Source organism: Myodes glareolus, chromosome 2 (assembly GCF_982192425.1).
Source record: "Myodes glareolus chromosome 2, mMyoGla1.1, whole genome shotgun sequence".
NCBI classification, from domain to species: domain Eukaryota; kingdom Metazoa; phylum Chordata; class Mammalia; order Rodentia; family Cricetidae; genus Myodes; species Myodes glareolus.
Genome location: NC_142027.1, coordinates 139,700,672 through 139,720,107, shown reverse-complemented (window position 1 = coordinate 139,720,107; position 19,436 = coordinate 139,700,672). Strand labels below are relative to the sequence as shown.

Genomic DNA, 19,436 nt, shown 5'->3' with positions numbered 1-19,436 from the left:
CTGCTGCAGTCAGTGATAAACCTGTTACGTTAAAGTCTGTTTTGTGAGATTTCTGAAGTTTGGGGCTACAAACTCATTATTGTTTCTTACCACCTGGGCTTTTGACAGTCCTTGTACCTCTGACTCTATGTTTAATGATAATCCCTGTAATAACAGCTGAGTGGTTAACTGGAAATTTAAGCAAGACATTGGAGATGTGGAGAAGTTAGAAAAGCAGATAGGAGAAAGAGGAAGAGGGAGAGTATATGGAGTTTTGGGCACAGGAGAGTTGAGTAAGGATGAGGCTTTTATTTTTCTGGAACTGGAGAAAGAGTGGCTGATCTTGGTGTCCTCTGGAACTTAAGGTAATAGGGCCCTGTTTGAATTACTTTATATAAGGAAGTATCTTGAGCTGAAAGAGTAAAAGGTTTAAGATGTGACAGGTGAATCCAATGAGGAAGTCCCTTGAGCTTGGAAGCTATGAGAGTTACAAGAATTACTTTTTTAAAAAGGGGCCCTGCCATTTAGGGGGAAAGGGTGAGGGGTGTTTGTCTGGGGAAGAGAATAATACCTGATCCCCTGTTTTAAGCAGTCGTGGGCATAAATTAACACATAGTTGAGGTAATGAGTAATTGGTAAAAATCACATAATAGTGAGCATAGATGGAATAACAGTAGAGTAAGCAGGTGATCAGGAAGGGGAATGGTTTTAGGTGAGAGGCTGAGGGTTAAAACTGGCCACCCATACATGAGTTTAAAGGGCAAGATAAAAGGGGGGCTAATGGGGAGAGCCCTAAGTCTAAAAAGGGCCAGACGCAAAAGTTTTGCCCAGTCAAGGTGAAGCTCCTGTGACATTTTAACAAGAACATTTTTAAAAGAGCGGTTAGTTTGTTCTACCTTACCTGAATACTGAGGGTGGTATGGGATTTGAAAATGCCAGGGGATGTTAAGAAATTTTGGGAAATCTGGGAGGTGAACTCTGGACCATTTTCCAACTGAAGAGAGGTTGGGATTCCAAACCAGGGGATGATTTCTCACAGAAGAACATTGGAAACTGTCTGGTCCCTCTTACTAGTGGTGGGAAATACTTCAATCCACCCAGACATTGTTTTCACCAAGACCAAGAGATGTTTAACTCTACTGATCATGGGCATATGAGTAAAATCCAGCTGCCAGTCAGTTCCTAGAAGGGAGCCCCCGTCCTGGTGGGTGGGGAATGGGAAGCTACAGTATTTGGTCTTGGGATTTTTCTTTTGACAGATTTGACAAGAGGCAGTGATAGTTTTTAAGAATTCTAAGTACTCAGGGGTGGGTTGGAGGTGAGCCTTGACAAAATAAAACAGAGCTTTACTATTAGGATGAAAGAGCTGATGCAGGTAGGACAGAATTTGCTGTGTGTCAGGGGGTGTCAGTGAGAATGCAGGCTGTACTGTATGAAACCCCTGAGGTAATTGAGATAGGTCTGGGCTCTGGAATGCTGCTGTTCTAGCTGCATGGTCAGTCCGGTTATTTCCTTTGAAAATAATGGAACTGTCGGTCTGATGAGATTGACAGTGAATAATTCCTATGGCTTTGGGAATATGGGAGTCTTTTAACAGGTCCATAATATAATCTGAGTTAGTTATGGATCCTCATTTCATTGTAAGAAGCCCACATTCCATCCAGATAGCTGTGTGGGACAGGAGGATATGAAAGACATATTTGGAGTCTGTGTAAACATTTAAAGAATGTCCTTTGGCTAACTGGAAGTGCCATCAATTCAACCTGATGATTAGTGGGCAGAAAGTGCCCATGCCTCCACTACCCCTGTGTCTGATATTATGGCATACCCTGCTCTACGGGTCCCGTCACATAAAAAGAAGCTGCCATCTGTGTACCAGGCATAAGAAACCGGGAGAGTTTGCCCTCCTGTATATGTGAGGGGTGGGGCAATAGATCCTCTGAGATTTCTATGTAGGAGTGAGATGGGGAGTAATTAATGTTAGGTTGAGGTAGGAGATTTGAGATATTAAGGGGTGGGCAACATTGGAAAGTGAGTGTGGCATCTTCTACTAGTGTTACCTGGAGGGAAAGAACTTGGGGAAAGGGTAAGGTTTTTAAGCATTTGTAAGTTAAGAGGTGGAACAGATTGTGGCGGGAGAAGACAGTGGTGGGTGACCCAAAAGTTTGTTTTTTTGATCCACAAATAAGAAGTTCAGCAGCTGCTAAAGCACATATGGAGGGTGCCAATCCCTGAGTGGTGAGGTCCAGCTTCTTTGACAGGTATGCTACAGGTGCAAAAGAAGGTCCCAGTTGATGTCCTTGGACCCCAAGGGCATATCTCACCTTCTCTGTTACATAGAGGTAAAAAGTACAAGTTAAATCTGGGAGATGAAGAGCTGAGGCCTGGATAAGAGCTTGCAGGGGTCTCTGGAAGGGTTTAGTAATGGGATGGAAAAAGGACTAATGCAGAGAGCTGAGAGCTGCCTCATATAAGGGGCATGTGAGAAGAGAAAAAGAGGGGCTGCAGAAATGCAGGGAGCCATCTATTCCTAGGAATGATAAAACCTCTTCTTTTCTGGAAGGAACTGCAAGGGACTGAATTAGTTTCTTTCTGTCTAGAGTAATAGGCTTTTGAGTTGGGGTTATAGCTAATCCTAAATAAATGACCTGATGGGGTAGACAGTTGGGCTTTAGAAGGTGAGACTCGATAGCCCCTTTTAGACAGAAAATTTAAGACTGGAAGTATCAGTTTTGCTGAGCTCCAATGATGGACTGCAAAGTAAAGTGTCATCCACATACTGTATGACTTTAGACTTAGAAAGAGACAATGAGAGCAGGTCAGAGGCTAAAGCCTGGACAAACAGATGTGGGCTCTCCCAGAATCCCTGGAGAAGTACAGTCCAGGTGAGCTGTGTAGAGAGGTGAGTGTCAGGATCAGTCCAGGTGAAGGCAAAAATGTTTTCAGATTGAGAGCTGAGAGGAATAGAGAAAAAAGACCTTGAGCTCTAGAACTGAGAAGTGGGAGGTTCCTGGAAGAATGGTGGAAAGTGTGTGAGGGTTAGGCACTACAGGATGAAGAGGGACCACTGCGGAGTTAATGAACTGGAGGTCTTGAACTAGGCGATAGGTTCCATTAGGTTTTTTAACAGCAAGTATAGGGGTGTTAAAGGGAGAAGAGGTGGAGCAAGTGAGTTTTTTCTTAAAAGCCCAGAGATAATAGGTTTAAGGTGCCTAAGGCTCTGGAGAGAGAGGGGGCACTGAGCTTGAGTGATGTACTTAGTAGGATCTTGTAATTGGATAGCATGAGGGAATGGTGCTTAGCAACAGAGGGGTTTTGGGTGCCCCAGACTTGAGGGTCTACCTATGAGGCTGGTAGAGGAAAAGACACATTGGGGTTGGGAGGTTGGGAGTCTAGGAAATGGAGGAGTGGAGCTCCTGGTGAGTCTGGGGTAAGGTAAATGGGAGGAGCAAATGAAATGGAAGTTCCTACTTTTGCTAAAGAAATCCCTTCCCATGAGAGGTGCCAGGCAGGTTGGCATGACTAAAAATGAATGAGTGAGATAAATACTCCTAAAAATACAGTTAAGTGGTGGGGTCTGCTGAGGTAGACAAGGCTGTCCCCCTACCCCAACAATAGGAAAACTAGAAGGAGAGGTAGGCCCCCAGAATTCCCTCAGTACTGAGTATGTGGTTACGATGTCCAAGAGAAAGGAGATGGGCCGTCCTGACACCGTGATGTTTACCCATGCCTCTTTATTACAGATGACAGTTGTGGTTGGGTCAAAGGAGCCTAGGCAGCCTCACTCATCCATGGCCAGACCTAGAATGTCAACTTGGGAATAGTCTCTATGCCTCTACGTGCACAAGAACAATCTACTGCCCAATATCCTTCCCTATGGTATCTCGGACAAGGTCTCATGGGACCAAGATGAGGATTAGGGCATGCTCGAGCCCAATGACCAGTTCTAACACATTTGAAACATGGGCTTGGCAGTTCTTGGGCTCTGGGTGACAAGGTGGCAGCACGAACAACATGGATTGGGCAGTCTGTCACCTGGCTGGTCGGGAGGCCAAGGTTAGCATGTGACAGTCATTTCTCGCATGGTACACATTAAAAACCAACTATAAGACTTCTGCCTGCAGGGTCAAGGGTCCTTTCTCCAAATGTTTAAGATTTGCCCTAATGTCAGAGTAGCACTCACTGATTAAAAAAAAATGTGTCATTAGTAATTGTCTGCCTTCCATGGTTTCTGGATCTAAGTTAGTATACAGTAACAGAGCTTTTGTGAGGCATTTCAAAAATGGGGAAGGATTTTCCTTCATATCTTGAATGCTCTCTGAGAGCTTAGTATAGTTTACTGGCTTGAGGGCATCCTTATGAAGACCTGTCTGGAGCCAAGTCAAAAACCAGTCCCTAGCTAAAAACACACTCAGGGCTACTAGAGCAGGTAGTGGGGGGCGGGGGGGGAGCTGAAGAGCAAGCAGAGGGAGGTGGTGAGGCAGCGGGAGGTAAAGAAGCAGAAGTATCTGTTGAGATTGGGAAGATGTGGATTCCTTAGCGTGGTCAGGAGCAGTGGGTAAACCAGCATAGAAACAGGAGTAGGAGCTAAAGGGACCAGAGTAGGAACTGGGATTAAAGGAGTGACGGCAGGGGCTGAAGGGACAGGAGCAGAAATTGGGGTTGATGGTGCAATGGCATAGGCTGAAGGGACAGGAGTAGAAACAGGGGATGAAGGAGTGATATCAGGGGCTAAAGGAACAGGAGTAGAAAGTGTGAATATAGGGGTAGCTGACCACTGAGGTTGAAAAGGCGGGGTTTCATTAGTTGGGTCCAGAGAGGAAATAGAGGGTTCTTCCAGTACAGATGGCATAGCCAGGAACATGTGAGCAGGCACATAACTTGCAAGGTCAGAGGGTTTAGGCTTAGCGCTTAAACAGTAAAAGGCTTGAATGCATAGAAACACCTTCCATTTGCCTGTGCGCTGACAGTAGTTAGAAAGTTCCCATAAAATATTGGGATCAAAGGTGGCATTAGGCAGCTACTTTAGATTTCCATCTAAATTGTAATAAGGCAATTTTTTTGAACAAAGGTGGACAAGTGTGGGAATCTGTAGGTAGGGCATTAAGGCTTGGGGTTTGAGGACCTCTAAAAGGCATCCTATGGGGGCAGCTGGATTGATGGGTTTGGATGGCTTGCTTCCCATAGTTGAGATTGTGAAAACCCATGAAACGGTGAAGCCACAAGGCCTATTAAGAAATGTCTCCCCCTATAGGTGAGGTGCAAATCAGCGTGTCATAAGACCTGTGGGAGGGTGTCCCCTTGCCAGGGTAGGACAGTTAGGCCTGTCTAGATCCAGTCGGGGTGACTCGGAACCCAGAGAGGCCAGAGACTACTCTGAGTGGCCTCTCACAGTGAGGACAAAAAGAAAAGAAATGAAAAAAAAGAGAAAGAATGATCTGATGGACCTTGGGCCCTCAGTCACAGGTGGATTGGCCCAAGGCTAATCCAAACACAATCTCAACCGAAGGAAGCAATCCACAGATGAATGCCAGCAAAGGGAACAACCATAGCCTTGAAGAGTATGGATGGTTATAAAAATGAACACATGTATTGACACTCATACGATAAAACCTTAAAAATTAAAAAAAAACCAAAAAGCAAATAATAAAATAAAAGAAATAGGGTAAGAAAAAGAAAACTATATGAAAATGAAAATACACAGTGTGAATACTGTTATTGTGTTGTCTTTGAATTGTTTGACTGCTGAGGAAGGAGGAACATATGCTAAAAGTCATTTGATTATAAATGCTGCTGGATTAACCTAACCTATATATTTTGAAAATGACTTCAAAATTTATGTCAAAAGATATATTACTTTGTAGAAGAGGATTTACTTTTGTTTTCACAGGAAATGAGAGGCTGCAGATTCAGTTTTGGTTAAGAAAAATAAGATTTGATCAAGGAAGACCCCCTGAAAAATGTCCAGTGGAAATGAACGGCCCAGATGATCCTGCTCCTCTGTTGAAGTCTCCTCTGAATTCTACATTCAGAAAACCTTCCAGACTGCTGGCTGAGATAATCTGATGTGGGATGTCCTTCTCTATGTGTTGCTTTAATTGGTTGATGAATAAATCTGCTTCGGCCTATAGCAGAGTAGAGCGAAGCCAGGCAAGAAATCTGAACAGAGATATATAGAGAGTGTAGGTAGAGTCAAAGAGATGCCATGTAACTGCCAAAGAAAAAGGATGCCCAAACATTGCTAGTAGTTCACAGCCTCATGGTAATAATTAATTAATAACAGATTAATAAAAATTGCTTAATTTAAGATATAAGAGCTAGCTAGGAATATGCCTAAGTTATTAGCCAAACCCTAACCCTAATCAATTAATTAGTTGTAATTAATTAGTTTCTGTGTGATAATTTGGGTCTGGGCAGCTGACAAATGAATGAATAGTCTCTGATTATAAAGTAATGACCACCATCTGACTTCAAGCCTACATACTTGCTTTGTGTTACATGAACCAATTCATGATGAAGAAAAACTCTGTAGGTAAATGTTTAGATACCTTAACAGTTGGGTTATAGGAAAGAATCCTTGCAGGAGAAAAACTTTGATGAGTGAAAATTTGTTTGCAGATTTTATTAAATTTTATTTATGAGATGTCTGTGTGTGTTTCTGTGAGTATGTGAATGTGCATGTTTGGTTCCCTTAGAAGATTAGGCACTAGAATCTTCTTGTAGCAGGAATTACAGGAAGTTGTCAAATACCTGACCTTGGTCCTGGGAATGAACTTTTCTTAAATGCTCAGACATGTCTCTAGCCCTGTAAATATTTTAAAGACTTTTTTATCATCTTAAAGTCAGGAAATAAGGAATAACTCATGCAAAAGAATAACCCTATTCATGTGAATGATTGGGTAGACTCTAGATATCATAATTGTCTTTGAGTTCAAGAAAAAAATCTCATTTAATCCTTTTCATCATAACCTTGAAGAATTATTTAAGTAATTAAGTAAATTACTTATCATATTCACTCAAGAATGATGGCAGAGATAGCTACATTGTGGTTTCTGCTTTGCAACTTTTGAGGTGGATAATAAAGTATGCTATGTGCATGGTAAAGCCACTTCCTAAACTTTTTTTTGTCCTAATATTTCTTCTGTGGCTTTGTTCATCTTAGAGTATGCTTTTACTTAGTGATAGGTATTTTTATTGTACAATGTATAGAATGGTATGTCCATCATCTAAGTGATTCTTTGTCTATTTAAATGTTAGGATGTATTTAATCATACTTTTCAAATAAGGGTGTCTGTGAAAGGATGGTGGGTTGTTGTTCCTGGTTTTGTTTTACACAATTTCATAAATTTCCTTGAGATGTTGTTTGTTATCCAGTCTGACTTAGATGTTAGTAATTAGTCAAAGACACATTTAAACTCATGATCCTCATGTGTCAGCCTCCTGAGGACAAGACCAAGGGTAGATGATGTATCCCTGATGCATGCTGTTTTCTTGCCTTTTTAAAATAATGTTAATTAATGTTACAATGCTTAATAGGAGGGAATATAAGAAACAGTAAATACCTCATCTGTATATCCAAACCATGATTTTCATGTATCTGGTAGAGATGTAATAATGTAGGACAATCAGCAATCAACTGTATGCTTCATAACATTGCTGGAAGTTCTATGGATATGTCTAAATTATTTGATGTTACGTGTGTCTTCATTTCCCTATTAGGTATCCACTTTGCACTTTATCCTGAAGTATTGCATTCTGAAGGAATTACGCAGAGATGCTAAATAATGTAATGAATGGAATGGCATGAGATTTAAATTTGAAAATACTTCTGGGGTGTATGTGCATGTGCCTGTGTGTGTGTATATATATAATATGTATAATATGTATATAATATGTTTTTTGAGGTCATGACAGATAAATGGAGACTGGCAGACAACTTTGTGGAGTCTACTTTTGCTTTCTTTATATGGTGATCAAGATGATGTTACCAGCCTTGCACAGCACAAACATTTCCCTCTGAGCTGTCTCACTGATGCTCAAAAAAGTTTGATTGAAACTTTACATCACTGAAATGTCTTCTTTTCAGATTGCATTTTCTGCTAATGATAGAGGAAGCAGGACAATTTAAATAATAAATCCTATTTGCAAATGAAAATGATACACTACTATCACCTCTTTTGGAATGTGTTAGTTTATTCTTAGGACTAAACACTTGTTCATGAATGCCACAGAATTATCTCAGTAAAGTTGGTTGCTGCTAAGTCTGATTACCTGAGTTCAATCCCTGGGAGACCCATAGTACCCCTACTAAATTTTCCCTTTTTTCTTCACTTGGGATGTTGCATGTGTACACTCCTGCACCAGTACATAATTTTAACCCAAATAAATGCCATTAAGGTTACTTGTAGCCAGATGAATTCATGGGCTTCATCTTTAGAACTCTTGTAGAAGAAGTAGATAATAGATACCTCTAAGTTGTCCTCTCACTGGCACATTCACACCATGGCTCAGGTAGGAACATACAAACTTAGTTAAAACACTCTAAAATGGATGAAATTTAAAAAGCCAAGAACATAAACCAATTATTGAGGACATAATAGAAAAGTTTCTGTGCCATGATAAGCCTCTCTGCCAATGCAGCAATCCGTATCAGACCAAGGCAAACCAAATTAGAAAAAGCCCAAGTTTAATGGATACCAACCCCCCAGGTGGCCTTTCAGCCCCTAGAGAGGAAACAGGGAAGGTAGACTGGAAAACCACTTGTTCTCTGGGATATGATTTCAATGCCCTGTGGGAGTTGTCTTGAGCATCTCTGGGAGGGGTTATCATTTGGGAAGTTTTCTCGGAGGTTGCTGTGGGACAATGGTCTTGTATTCTGTAAAGGTTTGTAAAGGTTGTACTGGTATAATAAAGTGCTGATTGGCCAGTAGCCAGGCAGGAAATATAGGTGGGGTGACCAGGCAGGAAGTAGAGGCAGGGTGACAAGAACAGGAGAATTCAGGGAAGAAAAAATACTTAGCTGTTGGTGGAGGCCACTTGTTCGTCCCTGCCACCCAGAACTAAAATAATCACATAGAAATTCTTAGCATTCTGTTTCCTAGGTGACCAGGCAAATGGCTTTTAGTCACATCCACATCTACTTATGGATGCTCTGTTATGTCTTCCTGGTCTGTACACTAGTTATGTCATTTAGGCCTGAATTAGCATCTCTATTCAGGCATTCTCCAAATTAAGAAGAATGAGAAAAACAATATCCTGACCCTTTGTTAGGGTAGTGATAGCCTGGAAGGCTAGGTTAACACCCAAGGTGCTAGCTATGACTTGAGAGACTTATTGTAATACCATGTAGAAACATAGGCCTACATATAAGTGCTTCTTAAAATGCTAAGCCCTTCTTATGAACTTAAGCAGCACCATTGCTAGGGGAAAATACCACAGTGCCTGCTTGTCCCATCCAATTCAGCATGGCAGAGCTGCTCACAGCCTCTGAGAGCCATGTACAGTGCCCCATCTTGAGGCACACAGCCAGTCCATGTTGCCACCAAGCAATCCATAGCACATTGCTCACAAAACCCCAATCAAATACTTGGTCTCCAGAAAGAGCCAGAGGTCCTGCTTGCAGCACGACCCAGAAAGTTGTCATTTCAAAATGGCATTGCTTTTTTTATTCTGCTGCCACTGAATCAAGAAAGCCTTTCTTAATGGAACTGAAGCATGCTGCCAGCAAGCAAATCCCATTTGGAAAAAAAGTGGCTAAACTTTGTTTTTTAGTGTCTAAAATTCCTTTTCAAGCTTTAAAACCTCTCAGGTTTTAAGTGGATTTTAGTTGGCTATGTGGGCATCAGTTTATTGGAAGGAGGCTGCTTCTTCATTCCAACCACCCAGAATCGAAATAATCACACAGAAACTGTATTAATTAAATTATTGCTTTTCCCATTAGCTCTAGCTTCTTACTGGCTAACTCTTACATATTAATTTAACCCATCTCCATTAATCTGTGTATTGCCTCATGGCTGTGGCTTACCAGGTAAAGTTCCCAGCATCTCTCTCTCACAGGCTACATGGTTTCTTTCTGTTTCCACCTCCTTTCTCCCAGCATTCAGCTTAGTTTTCTCTGCCTAACTCTATTCCCTGTGTAGGCCCAAGACAGTTTCTGTATTAACCAATGGTATTCACAGCATACAGAGGGGAATCTCACATATTTCAGCCTACAGTCATAATCCAGATGCAGAGGAGGCAAGATGAGAATGCCTCACTGGTAAAAGGTACCAAGCCATGTGAATAACACAGAAAAGAATTATTGGTTAATGTGAGTTATAAGAGTTAATAAGAAGCCTGAGCCAATAGGCCAACCAGTTTATAATTAATATAAGCCTTTGTGTATTTCTTTGGGACTGAATAGCTGCAGGACTGAGTGGGATGGAAATCTCTGTCAAAAAGTGGTGCCAGTGTTGGGTGTGGTGGCACACACCTTTAATCCCAGCACTTGGTAGGCAGAGGCAGGCAGATCTCTGTGAGTTCAAGGACAGCCTGGTCTACAGAGTGAGTTCCAGGACAACCAAAGATACAGAGAAACCTTATCTCAAAAAAAATTAAAAATAAAAATATAATATAAAATAAAACCATGTAAAGATGGAATCTGATTACTGTATCTTATTGTGTGTTTCCACTCTACACTGCTGAGCTTGAACTTCTCATTCCTGCTTCATGAGTTTGCCCCTCATAATAAAGAAAAATATAACTGATCTATCTTTTAGCTAGCCCAGTTTTTCTCAATCCAAGATAATTCAACACAAACCCACTGAAAATGTTCATCCTCATTATAACCTTGGTTGCTTTTTGTGGCACTTTTACTCATAAAAGCATTGCCTCGTGTATGATATTGCCTAAAACAGTCAGACTTAATCACACTAAGAGACTGGCTTTGATCTGATGTGGGATTCCCCTCTGTATACTGTGAATATGTTTCATTATCTTTTGTTAATGAAGAACCACTTTAACTTGTGATAGGGCAGATTAGAACTAGGCAGAAAAACTAAACTGAATGCTGGGAGAAAGAAGGTGGAGTCAGAGAGATGCCATGTAGCCACTGAAGAAGAAATATGCCCACCTTCCCTGGAACCTTACTGGTAAACCACAAACCTCCGGATAAAATGCAAAATAATAGGAATGGATTGGTTTAAGATGGAAGAGGTATCTAAAAATATGCATTAGCTAATAGGCCAAGCAGTGTTGTAATTACTATAGTTTCTATGTGATTATTTGGGGTCTTGGTGGCCACAGAATGAACAAGCAGCCTCAGTAAAGAGAATGGATCCCAAACATTTGGGGCTCATGCCCATCATCCACTTCAGGTCTGGGTGCTTGTGTGCCCACTCAGGATTGCAGGAAAATAGCTGAGATCATGCCCACAGCTCAGTGTTCCTTGCCTTGGCAGGAAGCAAGATTGGGTTTACTAGGAGTGCATAAACAAGAGACCCTGGTGGATTCCTACTGCCATACACAGAGATATTTTTAGACTGTACACTGTATTGCATAGCACAATTATCTGTTACTCAGATAAAAAGGGCTTATATGCTCCCTGGTGCTTCCCAGAGTTGAGGTGATGAGGATGGCTCCCACTCTGCAGTCTCAGAGGCAGTGAACATGCCACCACCACGTTAGACTGGGCAGAGCCAGCCAGTGGGACCACAGAGTTGATTCTAGTCATGCCCACTTAGCATTTAAAATAATACTCCTGGTCAGAAAATAATTACAGATACACATGAAATAAAGACCTGTAAATGGGTGTGTTTAAAAACATGTATGTTGGCTTTCAAGAGGGAAGAAAAAGAATATAGACAGTTATAAAAAGAAATGTTTAAAAAATAAAACAAAGTCTTTAAAGAGACAGAGTACAGACAGTCATAGATTAAAGGAGTAAAGATAATAAAATACATATTAAATGTAAAAAAGTAATACAGTAAAAAAATAAGCCAGTAAAGATGAAATATGCACTGAAAGTCTGAATTATGTATATTATTGTGTTTTCTTTACATTTTTTGACTGAATGAGCTAAGTACAGAGAGACATATATAAAGGTATCTTGACTTCAAAATTTGGGTCTAAGGATATGTTGCTTTAGAAAAGAGGTTCTGCTTTTGTTTCCACAGAGGATAGAAAGCTGTGAATTCCTTACCAGCTAATATGGTTTGGTCAAACAAGACCCCCTGAAGCAATAGCTCAGATGGTCCAGCATCCATGATAACTACAGGACTGTGGCTGAGAAGAACATTCCACACAGGATACCCCCATTAAATACCTGATTAACAACACCACTAATCAGCAGTAAGTAGTCTAGAGAATATTGCCCAAATTCCCTAAAGGGTTGTTTATAAATATTTGCTTATATTTAAAGGGGGATATGCTATAGAGATGAATACTTTGCATTGGTGTGGATCTTGGTTTAGTGATACAAACTTAAAGCCAATTTTATTACACATCTATTCCTGCTCTTGATTAAGGTATTGTGTTTATGCAGCTCATTTAAAGATGTAATGTATAATTAACAAATACAGGCTAATATATGGTTACCTATAATAGTCAAGTTTGTAGTCAGGTTACTTAGGTTTTCTAGATGTACAGAAATATATTTCATATGGATAGGTATTTCTCAAATCTATCAAAGACTAACAGAATATGGCATTTTAAATGTTTTAAGAACTTAGGCTTTTTATGACAATGAGACACATCTATTCCTGGCAACACTTATTTACTTCAAGAAGATGATGGGCTTCGAAGAGGCTCCTTATGGAGTTTGTTAGCCATTTGAGCAAGAAACTTCTCTTGCCTGGACTGTTTGATGGTATGCTGCACGAACTGGACATGCTGCACCCAGAGAAAAAAAATGACTGCTGAAGTTTCCTAAAGAAGGTGAGACAGTCTTTCAGGGTTTGTGCTTCATAAAAGAGTCTGCCAGACATTCTGCAGGACACAGAAGAAAGCTACTGAGAAACTGCCAATATAATAAAACAGTCTTTAAAATTTTCTGCTTCATGGAAAAGTCTTCCATACACTATGAGCATATAAACTGAAGATTGGATTTTCCAACGTTATAGGAAAACTTTGGATAACTGTCTAGGCAACAAGATGTCTCTGTCAATTCTAGGGTTTTGGAAGTTGCTTACTATGCACTTCCTGTTAACTGAAGTAATATTATATCCCTCTGGAGCCTTTGATGGAGTTGATAAATAGATAGCTATAATTATAGTTTCCTTAGTTATGATAAAAAATGAAGGAGACACAAATATTGTAACTGTAATTCTTGCTTGATACCTGTTTTGTTACAGGTAATTTTATTATGTTAAAGTTAAAATCTTCCTTTGTATTTAGACAGAAAAATGGAGGTGATGTGGGACTCCCCTCTGTATGCTGTGAAGATGCTTTATTATCATTGGTTAATAATGAAGCTGCTTTGGCTTGTGATGGGGCAGAATAGTGCTAAATTGAAAGTTGAGAGAAAGTAGACAGAGTAAGAGAGATGCCATGTAACCACCGAAGGAGAAAGATGCCTGCCATTCTCTGAACCTTACCGGTAAACTATAAGCCTCGTGATAAAACACAAAATAATATGAATGGGTTGACTTAAGATGTTAAGAGTTAGCTAGAAATATGTATAAGCTAATAGACCAAGTAGTGTTGTAATTAATATAGTTTCTGTGTAATTATTTTGGGTCTGGGTGGCCAGGAAATGGACAAGCAGCCTCTACCAACATTGATTCTTCCACAAGACCTAATCCACCATGTCCCAGTGAACTGAGTGGGGAGAGATAAAATGCATAATGCCATGCACATGGAGAAAAGATAGAAACTTAAACATAAGTTTGAGGCATCCCATTGTTCAAGCTTTTTCTTCAGAGTAGAACAGGTTATGGTAAGAAAGCCTGTAGCTCAGGCAGAGGTCTTGGATCCCTCTGCTTAATGGAAACATTTTCTTTCTTCACTTTCTTTGTCTTGTTCTTTTTCTTTAGTTCTCTTTCTACCTAGGTTGTTTCCCCATCATGGTTTACATTGTCCTTAGGGTCCATTTGTGGAGATTTCTTGCACCCATGTTTGATGTCAAACACACATCTCCCTCTTCCCAATGACTTTACTACCAATAGAATATTTTTCTCTTCCCTAAACCATGTCTTACCTTTGGTCTGTTTATAAATTGGTCCTTGTTTCCCTGGTAATTCCCTTGTACCATCTCTGTGATGTCCAGAGACTTCCATTTTTATGGTTTTTTTTGTGGGAGACTAAGTATACAAAAACTTCACAACTCTACTAAATCTCTATGCATATAGAATTTTATACCATTGGATAGCATCTGTCAAGATTACACTTTTCCTGACTGAGTTTCTTTAGGTCCTTTGTTTAAAACTTCACTAGACTTTTGTGCTTATTTTCTTGACGTTTTCTTTTAATCTCTTTATTGTTTTCTCAAATGTATCACCAGTTCTTGATGGAGTTTTGTGCTCAATATACAGACCAGGTTGTGTCAATGTGTGTATTATTTCTTCGCAATCCTGTTGAGCATTCTGAATTTTTCTGCTTTCAGCATAGCTTTAGAATCAGCTTTTCTTTTATAAATTGTTGGGAATTCTTTTGAGTGTGTTTAATTTATTCTGCAAATTGAACATGCCCAATATCGTAATATTGATTCACCTTGTTTACAAACATCATTGAATATCTCTTTATTTATTTACGGTTTTTATTTTTGATAATACATGAAAGATTTAGTACATTGTATAAAATTACTATGGGGCCACGCAGGTGACTCATCAATACTCTGCTGAGGGATGACCAAATCCCAACACCCATGCCAGGAGGCCCAATGTTACATGTATCTCTAGAACCAGGTGACCTGACATGTTCTTCTCTGAGGTGTCATTTATTGTCACTTGGAAGACATTCTCTCTTTCACACACAAACACACATAAAAATGGGAATATTTTATTCTACCAAAAGCACTATGACTTATAAAGGATTTAGAACAAAACATGTGGCTTTATGTGGACAATAGAAATCATACATTTTATTTTAAAAACCTATTATCTTGCTTTGGGTATTAAAAGGTTTACATTACCTTACTTCAGTATAGTACAGAATTATAGTCAAGCATGAATCATTGGAAACATAAAATAGTCTTTAACTGATCAGAAAATGTATCATTTCCTTTATCATAAGAGAATAAAGTATTGATTAAAACTATAACCTCCAAAATTGAAACCTCAGAGTTCTCCAAACAAATCTCTTCAGGTTTGAAAGAATAGTCCCCCCAAACACATCAGTTTTTTTGGCAAAGCAGAGTAATAAAGTTTGCAAAGGGGCACATTGTGTTAGGCTTTGGATCCCAGCATAGTCTTGAAAATGGATACCTGCAATTCTAAACCAGATCCCTTCTAGGAATGTCCTGTTTGCAATCCCTTTTAATTGTTTCCCACAAGTATAACACTTGACATTTTGATTTTTTCTTAAACCTTTGGAAATCAACTCTGCTACCCATGTATCATCATGGCCATGAGATTCAATATTAATTGTATCTTAGATCCATGCCTCCTAAGGTGCTGACCTTGCCTTTAATAGCTTGGTTGTCCTTTTGCATTGAGAATTAGCATTTTCAAAAGCTAGAGATTCAATTATTACTTTTCTAGCTTCTGAATTTGGTATCATTCTATTTACTGCTGTTGTCAATCTTTGTAATACATCAGCGACGGTTTCTTTTGAGCTTGTATGGCTTTAGTAAATGACTCAATCTTTTTTCCTATTTCTTCACTTCTGTACCAAGCATTCAAAGCTGCTGTATAGCATAAAGCTAGGATATGGCCATCATATAGGCATTGCCTTTCTATTTTAGCATAATCTCCTTCTCCAAGAAGTTGATCTTGGGAGGTTTCCCTACCTCTAGTTTTATTTTATTGTTCAATAATCTTAGCCTCTTCTCTGTACCAGGTACTCCATTGTAAGTGTGGACCAGGCTCTAAAACACCTTTAACCAATTCTATCTAGTCTTTAAGGGTAATTATATTACTAACTGACCACAAGCTTAACATTTGCTTCACAAAAGGTGAATGAATGCCACATAAGACTGTTGCTTCCTTGAAACTCCTTAAATCTAACATTAGCACAGGAGTTCAGTTAGTTGTAACAAAACTGCTTCCATTTGTCAATTCCTGTACCATTACTGGATATATTAAGGTTGGCTGTTGAAAACCATAGGCTGTTCCTCGCTAACCTTATAAGACACTGCTGAAATTGAATTCTTCATTAAATTTCTCCATCTGGACTTTAATATCTCTGTGATCTCCTTTATTAAGTTGTTTAAGGCTTGAATTTTAGCACTCAGATTAACCAACATTTTTAGTGATAAAATAAAAATGATAATGCTGATGATGTTTACAACTGACATTATATAAATTCCATCTAAATTAGTTACCCTCTCATTTAATCATTCTATTTTCAAGCTATCTAGCATATTATCACACAGATACCCAAATCCATCCATGTAATGGTTCTTCCTGTTTTTTAATGTGGGGAAAAAACTCTCTTTTAAACAATTCCTCCCTTTAAGAATTCCCAATTGTCAACCCACAACATCCCAGAGACCCTGGAGCAGACTCCCCACATGCACAGCCATCCCCCACAGCATCTGTACTCACTGGAACCTTGACCTAGACTGCCCTTGGAGAGGTTAGTGTATGGGTTCTTGGTTGAAGTGTTCTACTCTCTATGACCTAGCCCAGGGAGGCATATCCTGTACTCCCCACCCAGCAAACCCCAAAGACTCCAGAGCAGCATTCCCACAGGGACAACCATTCTCCCACCACATCAGTGACCACAGGAGCCTTAGCCCTGACTACCCCTAGAGAGAGCCTTGGCCCCACCTATACCTGAAGGAACTGCAGAACCATTACAGCACCTGAAAGAAGAGTGACCACCTAAGCCACAAGCCCCACCTTTGCCAATTAGAGGAAAAATGGACTCTCCCCAAAGCACAGGCCCCATATGAACCCACTGGAGGAAGAGACGGGCAGATAGCAGTATAAGAACACATTCAACAACATAAAGAGCAATGTGGTACCACCAGAATCTAGTGGTCCTACAACAGGAAGACATGACTATCCTTACCCAGAAGAAGCAGAAGAAAATGGCCTTAAATAAAACTTTATGAAGACGATAGAGACCCTTAAAGAGAAAATGAGAAATTCCCTTAAAGAAATGGTGGTAAAAACTATAAGAAAGCTAAGAACACCAAGAAAAAACAAACAGGTGAAACAAATAGCTCAAATAGTTTAAGACTTGGAAATTGAAATAGGGTCAATAAAGAAAACACAAACAAGGGAAATTCTGGAAATGGAAAATCTGGATATCCAAATAAGAACTACAGATGCAGGCATAGCAACAGATTACAAGACATGAAAGTGGGAATCTCAGAAGTTGAAGATACAATAGAATAAAGAGATTCATTGGTCAAAGAAAATGTTAAATTCAACAAAGTCTTAACACAAAATATCCAGGAAATCTGGGACACCATAAAAGACCAAACCTAAGAATAATAGGAATTGAAGAAGAAGAAGCACAACTTAAAGGCACAGAAAATACATTCAACAAAATCATAAAAGAAAATTTTCTCAACCTAAAGAAGAATATGCCTATGAAGGTACAAGAAGCTTACAGAACACCAAATAGACTAGAACAGAAAAAAAAGACTCCTTGCCACATAATATTCAAAACACTATACAGAATAAAGAAAGAAAAGAGCTACAAAATAAAAAGGCCAAGTAATGGATAAAGGCAGACTCATCAGATTTACATCCAACTACTCAATGGAAATTCTGAAAGTCAGAAGGTCCTGAATGGATGTGCTACAGACACTAAGAGAACATGGATGCAAACCAAGACTGCTATACTCAGCAAAGCTTTCAATCACCATAGACAGAGAAAACAAGATATTCCACGACAAAATCAGATTTAAACAATATCTACCCACAAATCCAACCTTACAGAAAGTACTAGAAGGAAAACTTCAACCCAAGGAAGTTAGCTGTGCCCACAAAAACACAGGCAACAGATAGCCTCACTCCAACAAACCCCAAAGAAGAGAAACACACAAATACTACCACAAAAAACTAACAGGTTTAAACAATCACTGGTCATTAATATCTATTAATATCAATGGACTCAATTTACCCATAAAAAGACAGAACGGATATGAAAACAGAATCCATCCTTCTTTTGCATACAAGAAACACACCTCAACCTCAAAGACAGATATTACCTCAGAGTAAAGGGCTGGGAAAAGTTTTCCCAATCAAATGGACCTCAGAAACAAGTGGATGTAGCTATCCTAATATCTAACAAAATAGACTTCAAGCTAAAATCAATTAAAAGGGATGGAGAAGGACACTTCATACTCATCACAGGAAAAAAATCTTGTTAGAGTCTAACTATCAAGTTTTGGTGTGCAACAAAGCACAATAGGAATAGCCTGCATTATTTTGGAGATCTTCAGTATATCACTGACTCAATATATATGAAGCCTAAAATAATACACCTTTATCAAACATCTTGATAGCTAACATTAAGGAAATTGTAAAAAGCCATATCACATTTTGAATGACTCTTTCTGCCTTTTAAGTATGCTATCTAATTTAACAATTTACAAACATATTTTTATTTCTCTCTTTTATTACATTTGTATGATTTAAATATATTATTGCATATTCTTCCCTTTCAGGAAGTATTTCCAAATCATTCCCCTCTCCATACCCACCCAACTTCAAGCTCTTTATCAAAAATCAAACAAAAATACAATAAAACAATGAAACCCTCCAAAACCAAGGAAATAAATAAAAACAAATGCCCCCAGAGAAAACAAATAAAACCACAATATTGTAACTAACACACACACATAAAATGTAGAGTCTATTATATGTTGATTATTTACACCTAAAAATGAGGCCTGTCCTGTATATTCAGTATCCAAGAGAAATTGATTGGAGAAAACTGATTATCCCTCTTACAGCATGTATAAGTGACAGTTCAGTTTTTAGTTTTTATAGTAGTGTCTAGATTTTCATTTGTTAAATCATTCATTCATTTAGTTTTAAAATATAACAAGATAAAATACGAGAAGATAAAGCAAAAACTATCATATCAAAGTTGGACAAAACAAATCAATATTAGGCAAAGATTCCAAGAGAATGCACACGGATTCGAGGCACACTCCCTCACACATTTTGGAATCCCATAAGAATACTAAACTGGAACCCATAATATATACTAGGAGGACCTAGTAGACTACTGAAGGCCCTGTCCATGCTGCTTCAGTCTCTGTGAATCCATAAAAGCTTTGTTCATGCTTATTTATTGGGCTTTGTTTTCTTGGCATCCAACATTCCCCCAGGCTCATAAACTATTTTCCAACTTCTCTTTCA

General features: G+C 39.1%; 1 pseudogene; it reads left to right on the top strand.

Annotated features, from left to right (window-relative positions):
* The window catches only part of LOC125393163 (2'-5'-oligoadenylate synthase 1A-like), a 210,623-nt pseudogene that overhangs the window by 100,721 nt on the left and 90,466 nt on the right, over positions 1 to 19,436 (top strand).